Genomic DNA, 26,923 nt, shown 5'->3' on the forward strand with positions numbered 1-26,923 from the left:
TCTGTCCAGTATACAGATCAGGAGGACGGGACAAAGGTGAGACTGCAGGATTACAAGGATGGGACCAGGATCGGTCACACTCGCGACAAGGTCTGGAATCTAACACCAAGGCAAGGTGAGCTGTCGGGAACCAGTGTTTTAATTGCTTATTCCCATCTGCAGCACCAAACTGCTCCCAATCCTGGGACTGACTATAACGATATAATAACAATGGCGTAGCCCAGGTGTGAGGGAGACGGGGAAATGTCTCTGAGTGAAGACTTTTCCAATTTATTTCCATTATCACTTATGGATTGCCTAATGTGTGTTAGAGCCTTGAGATAAAAATAAGAATTATCAGTGATGCCGTACCCTCCTACTCCCCCAAGATACACACACCAAAAGGCCTGTCTGTCCAGGATTTATACACCCGGGATCTGAAAAGTCCAAGTGTCTTGCCTGCCATTTTTCAGAGCCACATCTAAAGCAATGAGGTACCGTGCTTCCATGTTCTCTCACAACCTCTCCTTTAACTGCCTCTGAGGCCATTAAGCTTTTCACATTTATTCAAACATAAACATGAACATTCCCCCTTTAATGTCTTTTTTCTCCCATAATAATCTGCACTCTAATTCAAAGAAATGCAATTTCATTGTTATTGGTTCACCAGGCTGAGGGTTGAGAACAGATCATGTGAAGCAAACCGTAATGACTAAGGAATATAATGAGGACGACACGGGCAGATGATTTCAAGCAATACAGTCATTTACTAGAAAGTACTTCCTTCCCTGATGAAAGGTTTACAAAACTTAAGCTCTAACTGCAGCTATGAATTGTTATATTTTGGATGTCTGCCTGTGGCAGTGTCACTCACCATCCTTGGCATCGGTCAATCTCTGACTCAGAAAGGACTTCGGCCAGTAGGCAGAGGGAGCTGAAGGGGACTGTGGGCACCATGACAGTTATCATCCTTCTGCTGCGAAGTGTCGGTTTTAGCCCGAGGGTGGCCTATGTGAACAGCCATACAGGGGGCCTAAGCTACAGCGGGAGGCGGGTGGTTGAACTTAGTACCCGGATGCTGCAAGGGGTTGTCGGGGGGAGCTGGGTTGACTTATGTCCCCAGTCTAAAGTGACTTTCCCTGGCCAAACAAAGCCCATCTATCACTCTCGCCTTCTACATAGGGTTGCAGAATGCTGACCTTCCACAAACAACAGAGGTCTCTGAAGAGAGAGAAGCCTTTCCTAGGTAAACCAACAAAGCAGGACACTAGCATTTGCAAAGGAGGAAGTGAAATATCTGCAGCAACAGATCAAGTGGGTAAGATCTGTTTAGATCTAAACTCTAGACACTTGGAGATGGAAGGGTTAGATACTTTTGTAAACAGAAATGAGGGCCCTGAAATGGGAAAGTTGTATCCGCAAATGGATCTCAGTGACCAAAGGTCTCTGGAGTAGAGGACACCAGATAGTGTACCCCTAATCTTTCTGGGTGCCCTGACGTTTGGGAGACTGACGAGGATCTGGAAGAAAGCTGATGCCCTGAAGAAGGGAAATCATGTGCAATGAAGGGAGAAAAGGTAGGCAGTGGTCAGACAGTCATGAACGGCCATGATGAGAGGAAGGGCAGAGACAGGATGAGAAGCACAAGGGAGAGCCAACAAAAGATCCCCTTACTACCCTCTGTAGATCCTACCTGCTCTCCGGGAAGTAGCAGGTAAGGTGTCAGAGAGATGAAGGTGTCAAGGAAAAGCTCGTCCAAAGTCACACTGGGACACCAAGTCCTACCCCACCGGGGCTAGCCAGCTGACAAAAAGCTGACAAGGCCTGGCCACCACATTCCATGGGAGAAGGGGGACTTGGTACAAGAGGAAGATTGGCGCATATGAAGTGGAGTAGGCATTTGTGTCACCCAGACAGAAGTCCATGTAGCAGCCGGGAACCTGAGAATCCACCAAGTAAAATAGTCAAGAGTCTGCCTACCCAAAGGTTTTTCCAAGTGGTAAGGTGGACATCATTTCACAGTCTACCAAAATAAATGATTTGCGGGATAATGTATGGAACTATCAAAGATATTCCAGGGAAATAAAAACCCAGGAAAATAATATCATTATTGGTAAAGGCTCAATTTCAGCAACTGGAAGATGACTAACTTAGCACTCCACATTGGAGCAGACTGCAGAAGCTTCATGTTCCTTTGCAAGTCAACACACTCTTCAAAACTAAGTCTCTTTTTTTCTTTTTAATAGTTCTATGCTTCGTTTTCCAGTGGAAAATAAAAAGTGGTTTCCTTGCTGTTAGGTAGCAATTTGATGTACCCATTCTCTACACCCACTACCCCAAATAAGCCAAACAGGTTCTTTATTTTCCTAATATCACTATTTCTCATATAGGAATTGATCTCAAAACAATGCACAAGAAAAAAATAATAAAGCCCGTTCTTTTTCTCCATAGGTAGTAATCAAGGTTGTTTGGTGGGTTGGGTTTTTCTAACTGTATTTCTTTTTCTCTTTTCTAGAGAAAAAAGTACTAGCTCATGGTAAATGCCAACTTCTAAAAAGAAGTAGGTACTTTTTAGACAAGAAGAAAACGTTCCTTCTGTGGGAAGGTAGGAGGTTCTTTTACATTGATGAAACATTGTTCTTTTAAATGTTCATTTACAATAGTCTTACTACCATGAGTCATAAAGTTATTCACAAATAATTGTAGCAGAGCTTTGTAAACTATTCAGGGAAAAAATATCTTATACAATTGCAGATTACTCTGCAAGATGAAAACCAAAATTCAGTCATCTAGTACTTATCTACCACCTACAAAGTTATCCTAAACTGTAGACTATTTCCCATGGCAAAGATCAGTTAGATGATATTTGTGTTTATTATACAAATAAATTTCTAAAATCATAAATCCACAGAAAATTAAAGCTTTAAAAAACAATCCATCAGGTTTGCTTCCCACCACTAGCCAGTGTTTCCCCTCTAATTTAAAATGTCTCAGTTTGAAGACACCAAGATAAATTTAATAAAGATAAGCCTCACAAATATGTTCACTCCATAGCTTAATTTTTTTCCAACTTGCCTAGTATCCAGTTTTCTCCAAAAGTAATTCAGTTTTGCCTCTCGATTTTCATAGCCACCACCCTGATCCAGCCTCCTAACTTCCTCACACTGGACTTCTTTAATTGCTCCAAGCTTTGCATTTCATAAGATCCCTATGATTCTTCAAAAGCTTTTTCAGTACCCTGCTTGAGGACCCCATCATGTGTTTCTAGAGCTTCTCCCACCCTCCAGAGCACAGATTTGACTGAATGACTACCCACGCCATCCAGCTGACATCTTCTGGATGGAAACAGCTTTCTGGATTATACTTATACCTCCCTCATGTCTTTTTCCTGTTCAACTCCTTCTCTGCCAACTCATGTCCCTGTTCTCTGTAACACCTGTCCTGTCCCAAAGTCACGCCTTTCATGCTGGTTTCCTGGTATTCATTGAAAGGGCCTTTTGTTATGGATCCATGTCACACATATGGACCCTTTTGTTATATACCCATGCCACACGAACATTTGAACGACTTTTTGAACTAGATTATTCTTTAAAGACAGAAACCAGGACTTTTCCTTCTGTATCTTTCATTAAACCTAATACTAATATATAGCTCTGAAACCAACTCTCCTCGATCAGTGGTTATTGACTGATGGATGATGTCATAGGTTTCTTGCATCGACTTGGGTTGTACGTATCCCGCTGTGGCGATAAAAGGTTTCTCAGGCAGAGCCTTTCTAATCAGAATCGTACCAAGGTTGTTGTCTACACAGGTACAGTCACATGAGGGATGCAGAAAAATAGTCATATAGTTCTGCTTTTCACATGAACTAGCCTTTGCGTCAGTTATTTTGACTTTTTAAATAAAAGGGTTGGGGAAGAAATGTGTGAAAGGGGATAAATCTTAGGTATCTGGAAAACACTTTTAGTTCTTGTCTCTATTATGAGTATTTACAAATAAACCAAAAGTAATCCAAAGAACCAAGAATTCCAAAAAACATGCAACATGTGTGCCAACTCCAGTTTAACTTCTGAAGTGAAAAACAACAAAATGCACTGTAACCTGAAATATTCTTTTATAGGTATGTATACAAGTATAAACACATGTATACACTGACTCTTATGTTAAAGAGGTTTGAATTTGACCATCAGATTATTGATTTTTCAAACCATTCTACTCTTTTACTGACCTACAATGATTTATTTCCCTTCAGAATGAAATTGTGCATGTTTGGCAGTGATGATTTTGCCTAAAAAAGTTTTCTCTTCATAAAATTTCCTCTAAAATATAGGTGTCATTAAGGAACGAGAAGATGACAATAAAAAGCCTTTTCAATATTCAAAAACTTTTTATAAGAGCATCTGCTGAGTCAAATACCTAAATGTCTTAAAATCAAATGAAAGCATCCCTTCTCTTACCTATATTCCCTTGACATGGAACCTGAGCAGGCATAAATTTTCAGAAGCCCATCACAGCAGCCCGGGGCTGCAAGTGTTCTGCCTCACAGACATAGGTCAATCCTACAAAGCAGTAGTAAGAAAAACCAGTGAACAGGGACCCATTTCCACATGGAAAAGTACCTAAGCTTTCCACAACCTTAAAGTTCAATGAGATGAAAACATCTTGGTAAAATTCTACGGGGAAAAAATACCAAAGGGTTCATTATCTGAAATAAAATTTGGTGGAACTGCCTCTCAAAAATTAATGGGCATAAGAATTACTTGGGGCACTTAATAATACAGATTTCCGGACCTCCCTCTTAGTGGGTCTGAGGCCAGGCCCAGAGATGAGCATTTTCAACATGCTCACCAGGTAAGTGTCATACAGGAAACCACAATTTTGAGAACCGCTCTACAGGAAGCACCTCACACTTCTTTTTGCTCTAAAATCCTTTCAGTACTATCCTCTCTATGGCTCTTTGGGCACTTCTGAGGAAAAGCTGAAAAAGCTAGAGAATTAAGCTTGATTAGGTCGTTTAATCAAGGAAAAGAAATAATCTAGACCTCACTCCAAACAAATTCTTAGGTTATTACCAACATGAGAGCAATATCTATACTCTCCATTTTACACACCCACAGTTAACGAATGGATAACTAACAGATTGAGGGGAAGAAGCTCAAATGCAGCTGCAAACAGTTCCTGACCTTACACACACACACACACACACACACACACACACACACACACACACACAAATACACATGCATACACATGCATAAACACACACATACACACACACCCATACACACAAATGCCTTCATTCTTTGAGTATTCTCCAACACAAAGCCTAGTACACGACATAGATATCCAATAAACATTTCTTATAAGACCATAGAACTTCAGAGCAAAAAGTCACTGAAAATCCATCCAATAAATCAGCACGGAGATCCCAGGCTGGGCAAATTGGCCAAGTAAACCCCACCAAACTGAACTGAAAAGCTCGAGTGTTGCTGACTATACAAGATGAAAAACAATGAAACATATATGAGCAAATATGTTTCTAAATCATCATTTTATTTTTTTATAACCCAGATATATAATTGTATATAAATGCATGAATGCCATCATATACATGGTTTTATTTAAATCATTGCAATCTTTTTCCCCCTCTATTTTTCCAACTCATGGATAAGCTCCCAGAACCAATGTTAACAGCCTAGTATATTTTAGTCCATATTTTTCTCCTGTATGAGTATATAATCCTAGTCAGAAATATGCACATAGGCATAGATATGTACACGCATGGACACAGGGAGAGTTTTATAATTTATACACTTTTCTGTATCTGTGTTTCTCACTGAACAATATATCATGGACATCCCTCCAATGCATCGGTATACCTCTATTCATTCTTTTCAATGGCTGCATAATATTCTATGCCCTGGATTATTGTAATTTGTTCTACTATTAATTTGTTGATGAGCTTTCCTTCTGTTCCCAGTTTTGGGCTACTATAAACAGTGCTGCCTGGAGATCTTTGTATGAGGTGTGATCAAAAAATACGATAAACGTTTAAATTTAAAAAATTATTACAGTAAAGACATGTTGCCATTAATCCCCCTCAAAATACTTCCCCTCACTTCGAACACACTTATCCCATCATTCTTACCACTTTCTGAAGCAGTTCTAGAAGTCCTCTTTCATGAGTGTCTTTAGTTGCGCTGTCGTGGCTGCTCGATGTTCTGAATCAATTCAGTGTTTACCTTTCATGATCATTTTGACTTTGGGGAAGAGCCAGAAGTCACATGGTGCCGGATTCAGTGAATAAGGTGGATGAGGACACTGTAATCTTTTTATTTGACAAAAATTGCTGTATCAGAAGTGACGTGTGACAAAATAAGGTGAATACTTCTGCCAAGTGCCATCCAACAGAAAGGCAGGGATCTTCAATAGAGGAAGTAGCACGTGGAACCTTAGTAACAGTGTGTGACAAGTTTCAACTTGTTTGGTGCAGTCAGTAGGGTTTGAGCTACAGTAGAGAGAAGGTGTGTCTTCAAGTGTGCTGTAAATCATTCTCCATCATGCTCCCTGTCACACATCACTTCTGGTACGTCAATTTCTGTCAAATATAAACTTTACAGTGTGTCCTCATCCACCTTATTCACTAGATCTGGCACTGTGTAACTTCTGGCTCTTCCCCAAAGTCAAAATGACCATGAAAGGTAAATGTTTTGAATCAATTCAGGACATCAAGGCAGTCACAGCAGTGCAACTAAAGACACTCATAAAAGAGGACTTCCAGAACTGCTTCAGAAAGTGGCAAGAATGATGGGATAAGTGTGAAGCAAGGGGGGAGTACTTTGAGGAGGATTAATGGCAACATGTCTTTTACTGTAATAAATTTTTTTATTTAAACTTTCACCATATTGTTTGATCATGCCTCATGCATATGCCTTATATGCTGATGATTTTGTTTCTATGGAAGAGATTCCTGGGAGTGAAACTGTGGGATCAAAGAGTATATGTGTTTTTAAGTTTTAACAGTTGTCGTTTGCTTGATTTTTTTTTAAGGCAGTAATATTTCACATTTCCAACACAGTTAATATTTTAAATGAGATGAGGTTAATTGTGCTTAGCAGGCAGGGAATCCATAATCTTTCTGTGACCGTCTTCTGGTCTCTGCTAGACCTCTCAGCCCAGCCAGGCTTCTTCCCTAGTCCTTTCATGGGCCAGGCTGGCCACTTCCCCTAAAGCTTGGGACTCTCAAGCATTCCACTGTTGACCTTTGCTCTCCCATGAACTCCCTGCAATCATATTCTAACATTGGCATATTTTGGCTTTTGTACCTTTTTCAAAGAAGTTCAATAGCTTTCATCAAATTTCCAAAGGAGTCCGTGACCCAAACAAAGGTTAAGAGTCACTTCTCTGGAGTCTGGAGGATAACAAAGAGGATTGGGATATTGCTGATGACATGATTTCATGTTGCTGATAACCCCCCCAAAACCTGAATTTTATTGGAGAAGCTTTCCTGTGTCCATGAAGCAATCAAAAACATTTTGGATCCACATTATTTTAAGAGGGAACATACTTTACAAATAGTTTACAAAAAGGCACAGGTGCTGGGGGAAAAAAAACAAAGACCTATTTCCAAAATAAGCTAACAGATCATTTCTTCTCCAATATAAAGTTTCTCAGAGCAGTTGGTATTTGATCTATGTAAAAAGAAAGAGAGTCATTCTGGGCTTCCATTTCAGTGGAGAATGAGAGGGGAAAGTTAAATGAGGTACAGAAAATAATAACTGTTTACCGAATTTGGAGCACATCTTTTGAGGAGGCGCAATAAACACCTCTAAGTCAGGGGTCACGTCCCCTGCAGTCGCTCCTTTCCCCCCAACTGCTGCTGGCTTCTCTCCACACATATCCTCTGCCCTGGGGCAGGCAGGGCGGAACCAAAGCAGTGATTCAGTAAATGGAGATTAAACCAATAAATAACCGAAGCAGCTTTATACAGAATAAATTGCAGGAAATGTGGGTGGATATTTAAATGATATTTCTTTGTTAGTAAATGTTTGAAATCAAGAATGCCATGATTTTTCTTGATTTGTAATTAATGCCAAGAAAGAATTAGAAAGACATCTGTCCAACTCTCACAAAAGTGTTTAATTCTTCATTCTAATAAGACTCCTGTTTTTCATGAAATTACCTTCTATTGTTCCTACTTCACTTCATACATTATCACATTATCATCAAAAGGTATAATGTACTCCTGACAATTGCTTAGCATAGTTATTAAGGAATAACCATTAAATTAATAAGATCTTTAGCCTCTAGTTTAAAATCTAAAACAAAGGACAAAGATGAAAACAGATATTTAAATAAAACATTAAGTTAATATACAAACTACACATTGAGTAAGGCCCATCAAAACAGGTAACGCTTTAATTATATCTCTGCTCATTACGTTGTGGGATGAGTGATCTGTCCTCTGGAAGCGGTGATATTTTGAAAAAGATCTCACTACCGCACTTCCAGAAATACTATCTCTGTTATACTTTTTCACTTTAGCTATTTCTTAAAACATATAGAATGACTAACAGACACAAGAACTGCAAAGCTAATTTACATAGTGGGAACCTAACTTGCAATGGTGCAGCTGTTTTGGGATCCAGCAGTGAATCAAATCACACTTAACCATTAATAACAAAACAGAAAAGGCACTTCATTTTTTTCTCAGTCTTTCAGGTTTTCAAGGAGACTGTTTTCTGAATAGTGTTTTTCCAAGTTAGTGTTATAACATTATTATATATATGTATATATGTATATGCATAGGTATATGTATGTGTGTATATGCATATATAATGCATATATGTATATACATACATATATACATGTATGCATATTGAATATGTGTATTGCATGCATATATACATATAAGCATTTTATATATATTATATATACATTATATGTAGTATATATACATACTTAAGACTTTAAGTTGTACTCTTGTAGAGAATAAAATAGTCTAGCATGAAAAGTGTCAGAGCCTTGGACATTACCCAGTTCTAAGGAACACTTGTAAAGAATATGTTCTCTGTCTAATAGCAGGAACATAATTAAGATTTAGATAATTAAGCTTTAATTTTAATGGTTTATAAGCATTACAGCCATTCAAGAGATAAAGGGGGAAAATCCGTATAAGGGTGCTAAGATTGTTTGTTTAATTAAAAACAGGATAGGACTCTTGGCTTCACTATTCTTTACTTCTTTAGTTTAAGTAAGAATTTTAAATATAGTATATTTAGTTATTTGGTGTCTTAAAGCACTGTGCGCTTAGGAACCAAATCTGTAGCTGAAGATGCTTGTGAGATTTCCCTTGAAGATATTTAGAGATCACAGGTTCCCTTAAAATAAAAACAATTCCACACACACATAGGAACTCAAGAGTGTCAGTCAAAAGGGACCCAGAATTTCCCTACCAGTTAGGGTCAAATCTGTGCTACCTTAATTTCTGATTGACCACCATCCTGATCCTTGACTTCACCAAAAATCAAGAGAGAAGGCAGAGTGGGATGAAGGAAGGGAGGGGAATTCTAATTGCTCTCTTTAAACATTTTGTAATGAGAAAGAGTCCATTAAAAAAGTACTACCAATATTTGCGGAAGTCCAAGTAGAGATCTCATTTCAGGATACAATACAATGATTGTTCCAATGGAAGCTTTTTAAAAGAATGAAGCCAACTAGTCATCTTTCTGCACAGAATTTCTTGAACCAGTTTCCATCTTTACAAGGCCCCTATAGAATTCCAGTGGGAGCTCCTTGTGAAGTCAGTGGAAGCTCTAAAGCAAAGTTCAGAGATAACATGAAATAATAATTAGGCCAGGTCTTATCTGGTAAAAGAAAACATAGGAACTGTAGGAGAGTTGAAACATTCAGTATACTAATGAGGCCTACTGTGTGCTGTTGGCTACCCTTGGACTTACTCCCAAGAGGCCTTTCCTGAATCCAATATTACACTGCGAAGTTGGTTTGGTTGCCTGATGCCCTCGCGAGGCAATGGTTTCAGAGCAATCTCCTCCATTCAAAAAACACATTATTAGGAAATTAAGAGTATTAATTAATTAAGAGAATTAAATACTCAGTCCCCTCCTGCACCTACTAACTTAATGAAATGGGATTGCTTTGGGTGAGTGTCTTTGTATGAGGAAGCGTGGAGAAGTACTAAACTGAGTACCTACCATATTTTGCCATGTATAATGCACACCCACATTTTTGGTTCAAATTTTCAGGGGAAAAAATCTTTCATTTTAATTTTTTAATTCAAATTTTTATTTGTTTATATTTTGGTACTTGTTTTTGTGTTATAAAGGAATTTTAGCACTTACTTTTTAACATATTACGATACAAGAAATTTTATGTAACGAATAATTACAAAACACAAGAACAGATACAAGGTGCAAGAAATTGTACATACCAGTAACAAATTTACGATATTTACACATTAGAAAGCCAAGAACTCTTCATCACTGTCAATATCAGAAGTATCGTCTTCTTCAATTTCTACATTACCAGTGTCTTCTGAAGAGTCATTTTCCTCACCCCTATAAATTTCATCGTCCTCAGTTCCATCCAATGCATCGCTGATGCCACATTTTTTTAAAGGATTTCACAACCACTTCCTTCTTGACACCATTCCAAGGTCTTAGGATCCGATCACAAACCTGGGCAATAGATGATTTCTTGATTCTGCCTGTAGGCGTTAAATCATTACCAGCTGACTGCATCCACGACATCCACTCTTTCTTCATTCGGGCCTTAAAGGGCTTGTTTACTGACACATCAAAAGGTTGCAGCTGGCTGTTTAGCCCACCAGGTATCACAGCAAGTTGGGTTTTCAAGTCCGTTGTGATTGTTTTTGCACTTTGTGTAACATGGGCTTTGACCTGATCAAAAACAAGCAAAGCTGGTTTTTTAAGTAATCCTCCAGGCCTTCGTGACCAGACTTTGTTAAACCAGATTTTCGTGCCTTCTTCTTTCATCCATCCTTTTTCATGCACGTGGACAATTACTCCACTTGGAATCTTTTCTCTCAGAAATGTTTTCCTTTTAAAGATGATCATAGGTGGTAACTTTGTCCCATCTGCACAACAGGCTAGAACAACAGTGAAATGTGTTTTCTCATGTCCACTAGTTTTAACAGCCATGGCATTTACTCCTTTGACGCTCACAGTTCTGTTGGATGGCACATCAAATGTGAGTGGGACCTCATCCATACTGGCGATTTGGGACAGCTCAAAGTTGTAAGTCTTTCAAAGATTGATAACATAAGAATGAAATTCCAAAACTTGATTCTCATAGGCTGCTGGAAGTTTTGGGGCAAGTTTCGTTCGTGTCCTCATACTCAACCCTTCTCTCTTCATAAAATTAAAGCACTATTTAGGTGTCCCTGAGAAATCATCAATGTTTTTCTCTCATGCAATCCTCTTACCCTCTTCTTGTATCATTTTGGTCGACACAGAGATCCCAGTTTGACACTGCTCCAGAATCCAGGTCTTCACCTCCTGCTCCACTTCTGGCCACTTTCCCTCACATTGCCTTCTTCTGTCTTGGCATCTAAAGAAGCATTTCTTCCTGTTGCTTCACCATCTAATGACACTCTCCGTGGGAGGAGGTCCCAAGTGTCTCTCAGCAGCTCTGTCACCATGCTCTTTAGCATACTTAATAATTGTTAGCTTAAAGTTTGCAGTGTACGGAAAGCCGTTTCAAAATTTTCCAAGGGATTGTCCAATCACTTTTATAAAAATATCAGATAAGTAGCTAGCTCCCGCCTAAAGTGTACGAAGAGCAATGTTGCGCTGCTCACCCTGTGGTGATTGAGTCGGCATCGCCTGTCTTATCAAGTCAGAGTCACTTACTCTGTGGACAACAATACGTCGCTCTTCGTTTCATTTCGTTCAATAGTTGGCCAAAATTGCTTTTGTTGCAAGTAAGTTTGTCGTAAGTTCAACAAAACCGAGTATAGTATTCCAGGGTATTATTTTGCATGTGGATATCATTATTGATTTCTAGAGTCACACTTTTAACTCATAAACATAAATAAAAGAATTAAAAACATTTATATAGATATGGAATTAGTACTACCCATGGATAACAGACATCCTTATTTTTCCCTCACAAATTTGGGCGAAAAAGTATGCATGATACATGGCAAAATACGGTAATATCATGTTGTATCCTTGAGCGACTGCTTGGGTCCATTGAACCAACTCAAGGTATGGGCCTCAGCAAAACAAATTGCTTCTAGAAAGGAAAACAGGTGGTAAAGAACAAATAGTAGTACTGCACAGAGAAGAGACCAACTTTTAAAGTCCAAAAGCTACCACATAATCAAAGACATTCAAGAAGTTTTTAAATAAAGAAGCATAAAGGAAGTGAATGAAAATGACTAAGACATTCCCTAAAAGTATACTAATGTATAGTTATTCTACACAGGAAATTTGAAAAATAGATCGCACTAAAGACAAAACTAGTTGCTATCAGTGAAAGTATATTACAACTGTAGCTGTTTTTTGTCTTCTTTTGTCCTCTGTTATTTTTAAACAAGTTTAGTGCAAAACTAGACATAGCTCTGAATGTAAAACTGATTTGCCCGTCAACTTTCTCAGACCTATGTGCTCTCCTAATTTTGAACTTCAGCCAAAAGCTGAGACTAATCTAGAGAACAGTCAAGTGAAATGGCAGGTCTGATTATTATTTTGGTTCCTTTTCTTCCAATTCTTTCATTGCGAGCTTGAGATGTGATTGCAGAACGTTTTTGTACTACAATCAAGATCACTACAACCAGAAGAAATTTGAGGGATCATTTAGTACAACCCATGATCTTATGCCCTGAAAATGCCAGTGCTGCCCAAAGTCACACTTAGTGGCAGAGGCAGGACTAGAACCCAGAGTTTCTGATGGCTGGTCTGGTGCTGTATTTTACCAAATAAAATAAAAGGTTAGCAGTTTACTTACAATGCATTGAGATACACAAATAAATGAACAAGCATATCTTCTTCATTTCCTGTCGCTGCTGTGTGATACCTTACTGGTCCCTATCACACTGAAGTGAGAGAAACTAAACTTAGTCCCATCCACTAACCTGACCATATTCAATGACTTAGACAATCAGCTTGGGTAAATTCAGAGTTCCTCCTGCTTCCTGGCTCCTCTCCAAGATGATATCTAAGCGCCTGTGAGCAGGGAGGACTTTGGTGACCTCAGAGTGAACGAAGAGGAAAGTCTCAGACTCACGCCCACCTGCCCTCATTCTCTCCTCTAACTCCTTTGGCCTCAGTGGCATCTCCTTGTCCTCTTGGTCACTGGGTGCCCTGCTGAGCTCTGATGCTGAAGGTGGTGGCTGGTGACCTCAAGGGATATTCTCCCTCAGCTCAGAAAGAGCCTGATGGTCTCAACTGCCCCTCCTGCTTCTCCTGAGGTCCTAGCACTACTCACTGCCTGTGCAATCCCCACCCCCACCCTGGCTACGGCGACTCTGCTCCTACAGTGGGCCTGCCCCATGCTAGCTCTCCAGAAAGCACCGCTGGAACTTCCGTCACTTTCCATGCCACATGACAGACCAAGATACTGGGAAATGGAACTCAGGTTCTCCCCTGCCCGCCATGCTGTAGAGGCCGCTGGCTCACGGTTGAGGTGGGAGGGAGTTCGGAGTGTATCGTGCAGGTGGTCTTTTCTGCTTCTCTCTCTCTCCACCTATCTAAAGCCTCCCCGTCTTCCGTCTTGGAGACTTCCACCAGAAGAGAGAGGAGAAATCATACTTCGGTCTCAGAGTGTTCTGCCTTCTTCTGCAAACTACCATGGCCAGATGGGGGGACAGGCATCCCCTCCACATAGGACCATATTCCTTCCCTCCCAAAGTGGGGTTCACTCTTCTTCCTCTGGATGCATGGTGTGAGGTGGTATGGTAGAACATGATTTACAACAGAGAACAACGAAAAACATTGATTTAATATATTAAAAATATTCTCATTGCAGCTCTTATATTCATGACCCCAGAGCCACAAAATTGATAGGCTGGATATTCAAATTAACATCAAAGGTTAGCAATTTACTTACAATGGATTGAGATACCAAAATAAATGAACAAGAAAATCTTCTTTATTTCCTATAGCTGCTCTGCTATACCTTACTAGTCCCTATCACACGGAAGTAAGAGACACTAAATTTAGTGCCTAATTCAAGGACCAGTAATAGGATTCTGGCCCACAGAGTAAGAACAGAGAGTCTGCAGCCCGCCTGCCAAGGACAGCACGTACACTCTCCTCCATGAGCTGTGGGAATGATGCAGAGGGATGCAGGGTGCGCCAGGAGGGCACCAAAGGATCACGATGCTAGGACTCTGAGAACAGATGGAAAGAATATGGGTCATTTCAGGAGGGTGAGGAGAAGACCAGGGCCCTGTGATGAAAGACTCTAAAACCCCGTCATGACACAGCAAATCAAAACATCTTGGTTATTTTCCTATCTGTCACTACCGGCATTTTTGTCTCTTGCATCATTTTATCCAGAAGTAAAATAGAAAAACAATCTGACTTATGGGAAATTGCGAGGGTTAGAGTTAACATCTGCACAGCATGTTATGTTCCCTGAAAGAAACGTGCCACATCAAGTGAATTAATATTTCTCCTTTGAAGTTCTTATTCACATTCAGCCCTTCCGATATGTGAAACATAATCTCTCATCATTTTCACTGCCTCACAACCTTGAAAAGAAACATGCTGAAGCTTCTCCCTGTGAACTTTTACCTTTAAATGCATGAGAAAGCGCTTATTGTGGGAAGTAAGAAGCGTCACCATAGGATCAGAATACAGCATCAAATGGTGAAAAATCAAAAGATGGGAACTATAAAGCTGCCAAAATGAGGTTCAAAGAAAATGGAAAATTAAAAGGCAAGTATGAAAGGCTTCTTGTCCAAGATCAGCGGAATACAAGAATTACCAACAAAAACTATCTGGAGAGACAGTCTTCCTGTTTGGAAGTCTGAGGTTGTCGGATGAGATAAGGGAAGGGAAGAAGAACCAGCGAAGAGCAAAGAGTCAGCTAAGACCAGGAAATGGAAAAACTATATATATATATATGCATTTAGAAATGGGATTCACAGCTGGGCAGGATGCAGTCGACCACTCTGAGATCCCATATGTATCTGTCTACAGGAAAGTACTCAGGCCTCCAACTCCCTGAAAATGTTTTGAAACATAATTAAAACACACACAGCTCTCTCTGCAGCTCTTGTCACAGCTGCAATTTTACCTCCTTTTGTTAATGTGTTATTATCATCCTCTCTCCACTAGGCCATAAATCCCCCGAGAATGAGGGCTTTATCTGGGTTTGCTAACTACAGCATCTCCAACATCTAGCACAGAATTTGGCATGTGATTGGTGCCCGGTGGCAAATGAAATTTAGGTCAAATTCCTAATAGTGTGGAGGCCTTTGGAATGGGATTTGAATCAGACAGAGGCTGTGATCCAAAGTAGCTCTCCAATCGTCTTGGGACAGTAACTGAAGTTCCACAGCGAGGGATTCGCTGCTTTGAAGGAAGTCAGTCTTCGATGACACTCGATTAAAAAGCAACTGCCACCTGAGAAGGGTCTTGCTCTAGGTAATTATTTAACACCTTACTAGACGGTTAGGTGACAGGTACTGGAGAGAAAAACCCTCCTGAAATGGAACACAGAATAAGGTGGTACAGAAAGATGCCAAAGGTGAGCCAGAGAAAGAGACTGTACCACTTCACTGCCTCCTTGAACTTCCAGACGTTTATTATTAAATGTGTGTCTTCATTTCTCCCACAAAAATGTTAAACTGTGTTCTCCATTAAAAAAAAAAAAAAGAACATGTTCCCTTCTCACCCTTCCTACTATCCTGTATTATATTCCCTATGAGCCATGTTTTTTATGCTCCACGGAAATGTAGAAGATTAAAAAAGAATCAACATGGATTATAAAATGAAGACTCAAAGGTTCCAGAATGATTGGTATTCTATCCATAATCATTGTCCATCTTTCATCTTATCGCCATTCATAAAGTACACACAGTCCATTCAAGAACACAGTGAGGCCGAAATCTCTATTATTTTCAGCATGACTGCAAGCAGCTAAGCCAATCCCATAAACAACAAAGTGGGAAGTGGCTAACACTCCGTCTTCCTTTGGAGCAGTGGTTTCCAGAACTCTGCCCGATAGAGGCCCAGGGTTTCCTAAAATAGTCAGTCAAGGCCCTGGGGATGGGGGCATGCAGAGAAGCCAGGCATACACAGACAGGGCAGGGGTTTGGCTCCCCGTGAAGCCACCACAGCCCCACTTTGCTCTCTTTTCTAGGGGGGCTTCCACTCCAAATTCCATTTGAAGAACCATTTCCACAGCTTTAAGAAGTCTGCAGACCCCGATCCTAAATAGTCAAAGCATTTGTGCCTTTTCTTCCAATAAAAGTAGGCTACACAGTGTGGAAGAAAAAAATCTTGCTACAACATAATATTAAAATAAGTTAAGAAAATTTCTCTCCTAAGGAGCTTTTCATCTTGCTAAGTTTTTGAAGTTTAGGGACTCTCCAATTTACAAAGCGTGTTCGTGTTCTAGAAGTTTAGTTTGTAAGGCAGAGCTTTGGAACTCAGGGCTCACTCTCCTAGATAAAAGTGGTATTATGTCTGTCCGAAGGTAAGCAACGAAAGCTTGATGCCCTCCAGGTGAAGTATAATGATATTAATACCACGAGAAGTGAAGTTTTCCTTTCGCTCCCTTGTTGAACGGGCTACTGCAGGCCAGTGGGGGCGCCTAACCACCATTTATGTTATTTCTTTAAAGCAGTTCATCCTGGGATGTGTGATGAAACGGAGCTAGCTAGCGACTATGGAAGGGCTTCCTCTCTCTCTCTCTCTCTCTCTCTCTCTCTCTCTCTCCCACACTCTCCCTCCCTCTCGCCCCCCCTCCCTCCCTCCCTCTCTGTATCTCTCAACCACCAAGTTCCAGGGCGGTCCGTGGCTGTCCCTCTCTGTATCTCTCAGCCACCAAGTTCCAGGGCGGTCCGTGGCTGTCCCTCTCTGTATCTCTCAACCACCAAGTTCCAGGGCGGTCCGTGGCTGTCCCTCTCTGTATCTCTCAGCCACCAAGTTCCAGGGCGGCCCGTGGCTGGCCAAATCCATATCCACCAGTTGTTTGCAAGCTGGATAATGCCCGTAAACCACTGCCTATCTCCAGTTCTGAAAAGCTAGCTCGTGGTTTGCTTGCTTATTCTCCAATATTTCGTATCATTTTATTATGACAATCTGGCACCTAATATAGATCCAAAAAAAGCTTGAGAGGATCTAACGCTTAGGCAAAAATATGCTGGCAGTGTCTATAATCCTCTCAAAAAGAAAGAGAGAGAGAAGAAAAGATAACATGTAACTATAAATAACTTTCTGGGTTGAACTAAAAATCAATTTTTGTTTTTTCCTTCATTTTGGCTCATTTGGGAAGCTAATGAACTGAAAGAAAAGAATTAGCTTTAACCAAACAATTCTAAAGGATTTCAGAATGTCGAAACTTGGAGTTAGGAACAGATTTGACTCATTTAGCACCACAAATTATCAAAACAAGTAAATAAAATATTAATAGTAAATTTCCCACCAAAACCGTTGAGCTATTTAGAATCTTGATATCAAAACTCTAAGAAAATGCTCTGCCACAGAAACAAATCATTTAATATGTTAAAATTAAATCAGTTGCCATTAATGAATATTACCATTAGGATAGATATCTTTCCATGCCTTTGCAAAAAAAAGACATGCGCTTATAAAAGTGCTTCCATCTCTCACCCAGAAAAAGTAAATAACTAATAAAAATAATTATAATAATAACATCAACAACAACGGAGAGGAGAAGGAAGAGGACTTCTTTCTGTGTGTGACTTTTGCACTTTTTGCAAACTTCTACCATCACGTTGTACTGCAATTTTTTGCTTACAGATCTCCTTTTCTAGGTGTTCTCTGAGCAAAGAAACCAGAATACTGCTTCAGAATATGGACACGGGGGGCTCACAGACCTAGGTTCTATTCCAAGTTTAACTCCTTACTAAGTTTGTAAGGGCGAGTAATCGATACTCTCTAAAGGCTGAGTGCTTCATCTAAATAGGGATAATAATAAATACCTGTGTAGGGCTGTTTGAGATTAAATGAAATAATACACTTAAGATTATGTGCCCTGAATACAGCAAGATTAATGGTGATAATACAGCACGACTGATGGTGACAATGATGCCTTTACATGACCCCACCTATTGCCCCGCACAAGTCAGTGCATGTTTCTTGAATTGCATTTCCCCGCACTGCCCGCCTGATCGAGTCCTACATTTCCTATGCAGAGGAGATGACATTTGAGCAAAATCTTGAAGATAATCTGATGCCTTAACCTGACCGCTGCTTGGAGACCCCACCGCGCTTTGTGCATTCCTCTAATTCACTCTTGTTCCACCAGCCTGTCACTATTTGTGTGTGCTGCCTCTGAAGCTTACAGCTTGCTGTGTGAGGGGAGAATAAAATCAGCCTTTCGTAAAACAGTCAGCTCCATTTTTCTTTGCATTCCAGAATCAGGCACGTGGTAAGAAAACAATAAATGCATATATTCCTGGGCCAAGCTGATGGCACCTATAACCACTAACTGAACCCCAAGGGAGTGGTGTGCCTTCCCAAGAAAGGAGACGAGGGTTTACATCAGATCCTTTCTCAACTTTCCAGGCTCCACTCAAATCCTCCCTCCATCCAGCACAAGGCACGAACCAGTCCAGCCCACACCCATTCCTCCCTTTCTGACTCTTTACTATCAATTAAACACAGTCGCTCTGGGGGTGTGTATTAGTCTTCTTTCCTCAGACACCCTGCGAGCTCTGTGAAGGGAGGATTAACTAATTATAAATTCTTTTGCACAGAACAAGGACATGGAATAGGCAGGAAACAAATATTCGATGGCTTGATTTAGTTCTGTTTTCCAGTGCACTCGAAGTACTTCTGCAGAATTATCTAATTAATCCTAACTTGATGAGAAGAAAGGCATATTGGATCCGCACAGACTGCAGCCAAGGCCTGGCACCCTCCACGGTGTGAATGAGCAAAGGGTGTTCGTGCTGGCTCCGCAACAGTGCGTCTCTTTGGCCAGCACTCAATTTTTTGAACTAATGGCTTAGCGCACAAAAATTAGCATTTTACACACACCAAAAACTAACTGCCAACCAAGTCTTCATTGCGCCGTTAACCAACAGTCACCTCTACTTTGAGTTATATTTCCTCTAATTAAATGGACTGAGAAGTACTCCCAAGTCCCCCCAGAAAGAGGGGGGCGGGAACTACCATCTCCCCTGTAATCAGATAAACCTGCAAGGAAATAATTATTAGGTCTGGTGCAACTGAGACCTAACTACTCTCATTAAGAATCGCTACAGCCTGATGCTCTCAAAGAGTATTAGCTAGACATCTCGTGCCTTCACACATTCTGCTGTTCTCCCCTTTTTATAGGAAGGACTTGCAGGGTAAAGAGGAAAAGGAAAAGGGGGAGGTGGGAGGGGACAGGAGGGAAGGGAGACGTAGAGGGGAAGGGAGGGTGGGGGAAGGGAGAGGAGGAAGAGGGGGACGAGAAGTCTCTACAGTCATATCTTTTGCTCACTTTTCAAACCGCTTCCACACCTACATAACTATTTGACACTTGCAACCACCCTCAAGACAAGAAGACAAGATAAGATAGACTGTCTCACTTGACAGAAGCACAATCAGAGTGGCTGGCCCAAGGTCCCCAGCAATGACAGCGGCAGGAGGACCAGGACCCAACCTTCCCTTCCCCTCCTCAGTGTCTTTCTACACTGAAACAACACTGTAGTGTCGTTTCTACACTACAGACATATCTTGGAGATATTGCGGGTTAGGTTCCAGACCACAGCATTAAAGCAAATAAAGCAATAAAGCAAGTCGCATACAATTTTTTCTTTCCCAGTGCACACAAAAGTTATGTTTACACGATACTGTAACCTATTAAGTGTGCAACAGCACTATGTCTAAAAAAAAATGCACATACATACCTTAATTAAAAAATATTTTATTGCTAAAAAATGTTAACCATCACCTGAGCCTTTAGTGAATCATAATCTTTTTGCTGGTGGAGGGTTGTATCTTCAATTAATTAAAAAAAAAAAAACCACAGTATCTGCGAAAGCAATAAAGCAAAGTGCCATAAAATGAGGTATGCACTGACCAACGGGCTGCAATGTAGTTACTCAGCATCCTCTCACCCATGGCCAGCAAGACCTGAGGCAAGAAAACTTCTCTAAAAGGGAGCACCCTCGGTTTCTTAGGAAGAGGTTGGGTGTCCCCGGGAGAAAAAAAAAACAAAACAAAAAACACTGCCATTCAAATCCCTGGTCTTAACCAATGTGTTTCGCCATATTGAAGGCAGGTTTCTATCCAAAATGGTTGACTGGGAGCCAAATGTGGTGTTCTAATCTTTGTTCATGCTGTCAGTCTGACATATGAAAGAAATATGAATAAAGTGACAGGATGAAAACAAAGCTAGTGGCTGGTGTGAGATACACAGACAGGGTGTTAGCCCCACATTCACTGCAACTGGGTCAAGTTAACACCTCTTTTTTCCCCTACATATGCGGTGTGGGAAAGCTATTTATAAAATGTTTTTAAACATTTAGGACCAAATAAATCAATATTGTTGGGAAACACATACTCTGACCAGAACTCGTTTCCGTGCCCTAGTCCCATGTGAATAACAGAACCAAGAATACCGGGACGCTCTGAGACCAGGACTACGGCAGAGGGTGGGCAGTGTCACCCGGAATGCCCGCCAGGCCTGCGTTCAGTCTCGGTCACTGGCCGGTGACCCAGCATGAACAATAAGATCACAGAAGCTCAGAAGAGTGGCCTTGTGAATCACACTTAGTACCAATGTAACAAAAATAGGCCTTCTAGAAATTACCTGACTCTGCAATTCACTTTGCTGCTTCAGGCGAAGATTTTCAGGTGTATCTGCCACTGTAGTGAAGGACTGCTTTGGGTAGTGTCTGTGGAGAAATTTTTTTAAAGAACAAAATTAAAAAACGGTGATACAAAACAATGCTTTCACACCAAGTATCTTATCATTGTCTTCTGTCACAATGGAAAGAGGTGTCTCTCCTTCTTAGCTAAGGTCATCTCTCCATCATTATTCTGGATCCCACCCCCTCCGTTCTTATGACCCTCTATCACCCAATTATTCCCCCTATCTCCCCAAATTTCAACCTCAGCTTCTCTATTCTCTTAGGTACTTCCCATCAGCATCCAAGCATGCTCAAGGCTCTCCTATCTTTCACTGTCCCTCCCTCTATCCCACACACCATTCCAGCATGTGGTGGCTAGAATCTATTCTCTCCTTCTGCAAAACTTCCTTAAAAAGAGGCCTAAACTCACTGTCCCTGGTCATCTCCTCCCCAACTCCTCAACTCTGTGCATTTTGGGCTCTAGCTTCTGTTTCCAGAAGTTTCCCGGGTCAAAGTTATAATGAATTCCCGCGGACACATCCAACAGACATCTTTTGGTCTTCTTGTATGGCTTTCCCTCCATCGTGAAGTGTCCTTTCTTGGTTTCTGTGTCACCACACACTCCTGACCTGGCTTCTCCCCATCTAGCTGTCCCTTCTCTGTCTCCTACGGGCTCTTCCCAGTTGATCTCATTCATTCACACAGCTTTGGGCAACTGCTCTATAAATGCTAATAAATCCCAAGACTGTACCTCTAGCCCAGTGTTCTCTCCTGAACTTCAGATCCATTGGCATTTCTGCTTATGTGTATCCCATACCCACCACAAAATCAACCAACCTGTCTGAAACTCAACTGTCCCGCATGCCACCCCACCCCTGAGATAAGTCTCTTCCCCCGTATTCTCTCTTTCATTTATTAGTGCCCAATTGTCCAAGCCAGAAATCTGGGAGTAATCTTGACTGCTCACAGATCCAATCAATCAGTCACCAAATCTATCAATTCTGTCTCCTAAATATGGCTCACTTACATTTACTTCTCTCCACTGCATTTTTTTTCATTAGAGACCACATTTACCTCTCAGGTAACTACAACACTTGCCAGTCTTGCCCTTTCGATCTGAATTGCTAAAACAAACATCCTAAAATGTCAATCTGACCACCATATTCCTCTGAGTAAAACCCTTCATCTGAGTAAAATCCCATTGACCTGAGAGCAAAGTCCAGCCTCCCTCCTATCTTTCCGCAGGATCAGCCCTCTGCAGACTTCTCGCTCACACTCCATGCTCTGGCCATGGAGTTCACCCTTCTCTTTCCCACCTCTTCCCCCACAAGCTGTTCTCCTGGCCTGAAACACTCATCCTTCTTCCCACCCCACTTCTCTGGCTTACTCCTCTTTCTCTCTTAGGTCTTGCCTTAGATGTCACTTTCTTCAGGGAGCCTTCCTGGTATCTCAAATGTGCCCTGGCATGTACTTTCCTCCCCGTTATAATCCTTATCACATCCATCTGTATGTTCCTGTTGACATGTCTCTGTCTCACAACACGAGCAAAGTTCTGTGGCAGCAAGAACATGCTGTGCTGTCCTTTGTCAGAGCACACTCAGCACCTATCAGTGTCTGGCCCGTAGTATGACTTCAATAAATATTTGTGAAAAGAAGAAAAGAGGGAAGGAGGGAGGGAAGGAAGAGAAGAGAGGGAGGGGGAGATAGCAGTCAGCCAAAGCCTAAGAGCACAGGTCAGGCTATAGTAAAGCGTCACTGTGTTCTATCTTATATGGGCGCACACATGCAAACACACAGGCCCGCCTGGTGGTGAAGGGAGGGCTTTTACTGCCATGTGTGGGTGACGTCACAAACACTGACACGGCTGCCTCCTCCCCACCACCAGCTGGCGGTGAGGGGACATCTCTAGCTGCTGTGACTCTATCACCACAAAAGCTGTGGAACTCAGAGCTGCTCCTTAGACAGCCCCCTCCCTGTCCCCTTTCCTTAGTGATGTCTACCCTGTGTGTCTCCTGTGCTTTCTCAGAAGTCCTCTATGCCTCACTGTTTCAGACTTTACTGCCCCTGTAGAAGGTTCTTCTCAGCAGCTTCCTATGAGAAGGCTGATGGAATAATCGTTTGTCAATGCAAATAAACTCTGAACAACCTACCAAAAGTGCACTAGCACTCTGAAGTAAGGATTACACATATATTGTAGCCCTGCCTGTGGAGTCAAATTCGTGGTAGAAAAACATACATGAATGCCTCATTTTTTTCCAGCATTCTTCAGGAATTAAATGTCCCACATAAGTAAAGTTTCCCGATAACTGAAGTGAAAACCTTAGATTCATTTTAGTTAACATCCTTCAAAAACTTTTACATAATTTTCCTGCCGTCTCAGAGTGTATACAAATCTAATTTAAATTTTATCATGATTCCTTTGGGTCATCTTAATAGATGTTATCAGATCATGATATAAAGCAGTAGCGCTTTCAAAGTTTACAAGGGCTCAGATGGCCTACCGACCCCGCAAATTTGTGATCATTACACTTTTATAACCATGGCTGGCAAGAGATCATTTCTGACACACAACCCTCTGGCTTCCAGTCTTCCTCTGGCTTCCTCCTTCTAACCCAGACTGGGAAACGAGATAGCCACGTTTGTTTCAAATGTTGGGAACAACTATCGTTCCTGATTCAAGTGAGGAAGCTGCAGGTGTCAAGGTCTCTCCGTCTCCTTATCCTCAAGTCACAACTTTATGTGAGCCAAACCTTGGCTACTTCCAAACTGCGCTCCCGACACATGAAGCTGGACAGACAACTTCAGTGTTTTACAACTTGTAATATTTACAAGTCAGTCTTGGCAAGTTGAACGTTACTGGACTTTAAAATGCAGCAACTACATATGTCTCTACTTTCAAACCTATATAATAGCAGCACTTGTTTTTTCGAAATACATTCTGTAAAATAAAGTTTCACAGAGATTTTCAGGGGGTCCATGATGTTTAATTTAAAATTTTTACTTATGCTTTTAACTGCTTTAAACACTGCCATAAAAATCTACTCTCAAATGTGTTACAGAAAGTTGAGCCCATTGAAACCCTACTGTACTAAATTGCAAGTTAACTCAGTCTGGGGGAGCAGGCTTTGGGGGGGACAACCTTTTCCTGCCATTTATGTTTAATTAAAAACTCTGTTTAATCTTTAAACAGAGATGGAAAAGTGAACTGGGGGGAGGTATAATTTGTAACCACTTCTCGATGAGTACATGAATTTACTCCCAAACAGGCAAAAATAATTCTATTTTTCTAAGGAAACTTCACTTGCCACCGTACCTATCATTTTGAAGTATCATTTCATGAAAAATAATCTAATTGTTCTCACCATTTAATTTTACAATGAGAAAAGGCGATGGATTTGAACTTATAAAATGCATGCATATAAACAATACACCACTTTTATATGTTTAATATTGTCATCTCATACTAAGTTCTATTTAGGAACAAGGGTTATGCTGGGGGAAAAAATTAAAAATCTTCTGCTGTGTTTTAAAAGACATCCTCTGCTGTCCTACTGGCCAAAGCAGAAACTGACTAACATGCTATGCAATTATGTTGAGCACTATAAACAGACGACAATGCTTTGCACTTTTTCCAATATCCTTTTGAATTCTAAAATTTAATGATTTTGTAATAGTGGGTTCATCTATGTATAACATAACTTCTCTAGAGGCATAACAGGAAGAAATTATTCAAAATTTTTATCTAGATCAAGATCAATTTAGTATCAATAACCAAAATAGTAAATGCTGAGGGAATGAAGGAATGCATATCCTGAATCTACTAGTGGATCATAAGTACAATAATAGATGAAAACCTTTGGAGGTTTTGGAGGAAAGGCTTTGGAGATCCGAGTTACGTTCAGAGCTAGCAAAATTCAAGAGACTAAGGTTTTGCAAAAAAATGCCTAACAGCCAACAGAGAGTGGAACAGTCTCATGAATCAGAAATATAAGACTCAGAAGTAAGTGTAATTACAAAAATGGCAGCACACACTGCATTAGCTGAAATAATTACAATATCTGGCAAAACCTAATTTTGCCAAACATGACATCTGAAAATCTTGGATTTTTCACTATCATGTCCATGTAGTAATTTCTGTCTAACTAATCCAACAATACTCTGCTCTAAAGTCACGGTCTCAACTCCCACTCACCCACCACCCCACCTGCAAAAGAAAGCGAGACGCAGAAATAAACTGAGGGGCCAGCAGCCCCTCTGGGATCATAGAAACAAAGAAGCAAATCCTTTTAAAATTAACTGATGGTACTATATAGTTCATTCTAGCTCTTTCCAAGTATTGTATTTAAATACTTGGAGGTCTTCCTAAAATAAATATCTTGAATAGAAATCTTAAGGAGGTAAGATTTCTTCACTATGCCTGGCTGCGGACATTTCTCATTCTTTAAAGAACATAGGCCAGAAGGCACGGGGGCAAGAGAAATGGATGTTCAAAGAGAACCAGGGAAAATATTTTTAAAACATACAAAAGAAGGGGTGAATGAATTGGAGCATGAACAAATTTCCTGGAAAACATAACTGTAATTGTGGGAATATGACATATACCACTTTGGGAGCTGGTGGACAGATCTGAAGAATACCGTGAAATGTTTAAGCATCACAAATAGAACTCTCTCCGCTGAAGTATGCAGAAACTGCATGAAATATATGTATCGAGACTAGGCTGACAGCTGCGACCAATCCAGATTGCCACGAAATGCTATATTCAAAATAAACTGAGGAAGAATCAAGATAATAACAGAAGACGACATCTGAAACAGCTTAAGTCGCAGAAAGAAAACTTCCAATTTTTTTTTTATCTCTGTGAGATTCAGTTAATAAGAATATAGGAGAAGTTATATGCAAATCAGTAGCCCGCAGCTGGTTAGAGTGAAGACACCAGTACAAGCAAGTGGCAACCTCCACAGAGGCAGTAATGAGAAAGAACACTGCTGGACAAGAGTGAGAATCCAAGACCTCTTTCTTTTTATCCAGAGCCCAGTGGTCAAACACTGGGGCCAGATCTGCGAGTTTGGCCTGGCTCTTCCACCTACTAGCTGCGTCTTTGGGCAGGTTTCTTAACCTCTCTGGCCTCAATTTCCTCATCTGTAATATCAACATAATGACAGCACTTCTTAGGCTTGTTCTAAAATTAACACTTGTAACGCATTTCAAACAATGCTGGGCTCATAGTAGGCACTCAATAAAATATCTATTATTAGAAACAATATTATTCTTACTATCACTACTACAACTTTCTCGTTGCTCTATTGCAAAGTGACTTAACCTTGGTGTCTCAATAAAATATCTATTATTAGAAACAATATTATTCTTACTATCACTACTACAACTTTCTCGTTGCTCTATTGCAAAGTGACTTAACCTTGGTGTCTCACTGCCTTCCTCTCTGTAACGAGGATAAAATACTCCTGGCTCTCTCATGAGTCGTTGCTAGAAGCACATTAAAGAGCTTTATAAAGGGAAACTACTGTAAATGTGAGATTTTAGTAAACCACTTAAACACATAAAACTAAGATCTTTATGAATTTATTTATTATAAATCCTGTGTTAACAGCGTGGTTCTCAACCACCTTTTCCGGAGGACATTTGGCAATAGGCAACGTCTGGAGCCATTTTTGGTTGCCACAACTGGGGGAGGTGGAGGGGAGGCAGGTACTGTGTGCATCTAGTGGTGAGAGGCCAGGGGTGCTGCTCAACATCCCAAAATGCACAGGACAGCCCCCAGAAAGACATCAATAGTGCTGAGGTGGAGTGAGCCTAAGTAATAGATGTGAATCTCTAAAGTTAGAGGAGGCCGCTAATTTTAAGACTGCTGGTTCCTTCTAGCCAATCTCTAATCTTGGTCTTCATTCTCATCTCCTGACA

At 40.7% G+C, this 26,923-nt stretch overlaps 1 pseudogene; it reads right to left on the reverse strand.

Moving 5' to 3' along the window:
- Positions 1–18,395: 18,395 nt before the first annotated feature.
- LOC117019112 (LIM zinc-binding domain-containing Nebulette-like) overlaps positions 18,396–26,923 on the reverse strand; it is a 123,984-nt pseudogene continuing 115,456 nt past the window's right edge.

This window comes from Rhinolophus ferrumequinum (assembly GCF_004115265.2).
Source record: "Rhinolophus ferrumequinum isolate MPI-CBG mRhiFer1 chromosome 5 unlocalized genomic scaffold, mRhiFer1_v1.p scaffold_110_arrow_ctg1, whole genome shotgun sequence".
Lineage (NCBI taxonomy): Eukaryota > Metazoa > Chordata > Mammalia > Chiroptera > Rhinolophidae > Rhinolophus > Rhinolophus ferrumequinum.